We start from the raw sequence: 2,230 nt of genomic DNA on the forward strand, positions 1-2,230 counted from the left end.
GTGAAAGCTATGATCCCTTATTGATGTCACGCATTAAATCCACTTCAATCAGTGTAGATGAAGGGGAGGAGACAGGTTAAAGAAGGATTGTGTATGTGTGCCATTCAGAAGGTGAATGGGCAAGACAAAATGTTTAAGTGCCTTTGAACGGGGTATGGTAGTAGGTGCCAGGTGCACTGGTTTGAGTATGTCAAGAATTGCAAAGCTGCTGGGTTTTACACACTCAACACTTTCCCGTGTGTATCAAGAGTGGTCCACCACCCAAAGGATATCCAGCCAACTTGACACAACTGTGGGAAGCATTGGTGTCAACATGGGCCAGCATCCCTGTGGAATGCTTTTGACACCTTGTAGAGTCCAGGCCCCAACATATTGAGGCTGTTCTGAGGGAAAAAGGGGGTGCAACTCAATATTAGGAAGGTGTTCTCACTCACTGAAATTATAACAGAGAGAACAAAGAATATATCTATTTGATCATGTCCGTGTGCATGTCCAAATATTAATGACGTCTGCAATCCGACACAGTTTCACTGTAATTATCAAACGTCAAGTCAGACAAACGTCAACCCAAAAACATGTCAACAGCTCGTGTAGGCACGGTTTAGCTGTCTTTTGACAGGTAGGCTGGTAGTCTTTTTCTGAAATGATTATTTTTCCACCTGATTTACAGTATACCCTTCTTAACTGAAATGGTGCGCACATAACTTTACTTAGCTTTCTAGCTAGTTACACTGACAGCTGTCAGTCAGTGACTTATTTGTAGTTATTTCTCTGCTACATGTGGAAATCACGTGTAGCAGAGACATTTCTGAATATGCATTAGCAGCCTGCGTCAGTCTTCAAGGTGTAACCTAAATGTGAATTTCCACTCTAGGACAGGAATTACCAGTGGTGGAAAAAGTACTCAATTGTCATACTTGAGTAAAAGTAAAGATACCTTAACAGAAAATTACTAAAGTAAAAGTGAAAGTAACCCAGTAAATACTTGAGTAAAAGCTGGAACATGACCTTTATGCGAAGGCAGAAAAGTGTCTGTTTTTCCAACAGTCCGTCTCCTTCCTCGGATACCACATTACCACCTCAAGTGTGGAGATGGAGATCGCATTTCAGCCGTGCGTAATTGGCCGACTCCAACCACGGTTAAGGAGGTGAAGCGCTTTATTGGCTTTGCCAACTACTATTGGAGGTTTATCCGGGGCTTTGGCAAGGTCGCAGCTCCCATCACCTCTCTGTTGAAGGGTGGGCCGTCCCGGCTCCGCTGGTCTGCTGAGGCTGACAGGGCCTTCAGTAACCTGAGGGTTCTATTCACCTCAGCCCCGGTACTGGCCCATCCCGATTCATCACTACCGTTCGTAGTGGAGGTGGATGCGTCCGAGGTAGGGATAGGCACTGTCCTAGGCGCAGTCCTATCTCAACGCTCAGGCACGCCACCCAAGCTCTGCCCCTGTGGCTTCTTCTCCAGGAAGCTCAGCCCGGCGGAGCAGAACTACGACGTTGGTGATCGGGAGGTGTTGGCCTACCTCGGCTAAGGATGTGAGGGTGTATGTTTTGCGCACTGGACTGTTTTGACGCATTAATGCGTAACTCTGGAATAAATTATTTTATTCTGTGATTTACCCTCCTGCGCCTGACTCCTTCAACTCACCCATCACAGTTAACAACAAAGAAATCCAGAAAAATGCATGTCAAAAATGTTATAAATTGATTTGCATTTTAATGAAGGTAATAAGTATTTGACCCCTCTGCAAAACATGACTTAGTACTTGGTGGCAAAACCCTTGTTGGCAATCACAGAGGTCAGACGTTTCTTGTAGTTAGTCACCAGGTTTGCACACATCTCAGGAGGGATTTTGTCCCACTCCTCTTTGCAGATCTTCTCCAAGTCATTAAGGTTTCGAGGCTGACGTTTGGAACTCAAACCTTCAGCTCCCTCCACAGATTTTCTATGGGATTAATGTCTGGCGACTGGCTAGGCCACTCCAGGACCTTAAATGTGCTTCTTCTTGAGCCACTCCTTTGTTGCCTTGGCCGTGTGTTTTGGGTCATTGTCATGCTGGAATACCCATCCACTACCCTTTTTCAATGCCCTGGCTGAGGGAAGGACGTTCTCACCCAATATTTGATGGTACATGGCCCCGTCCATCGTCCCTTTGATGCGGTGAAGTTGTCCTGTCCCCTTAGCAGAAAAACACCCACAAAGCATAATGTTTCCACCTCCATGTTTGACGGT

Source organism: Coregonus clupeaformis, chromosome 37, assembly GCF_020615455.1.
Source record: "Coregonus clupeaformis isolate EN_2021a chromosome 37, ASM2061545v1, whole genome shotgun sequence".
Lineage (NCBI taxonomy): Eukaryota > Metazoa > Chordata > Actinopteri > Salmoniformes > Salmonidae > Coregonus > Coregonus clupeaformis.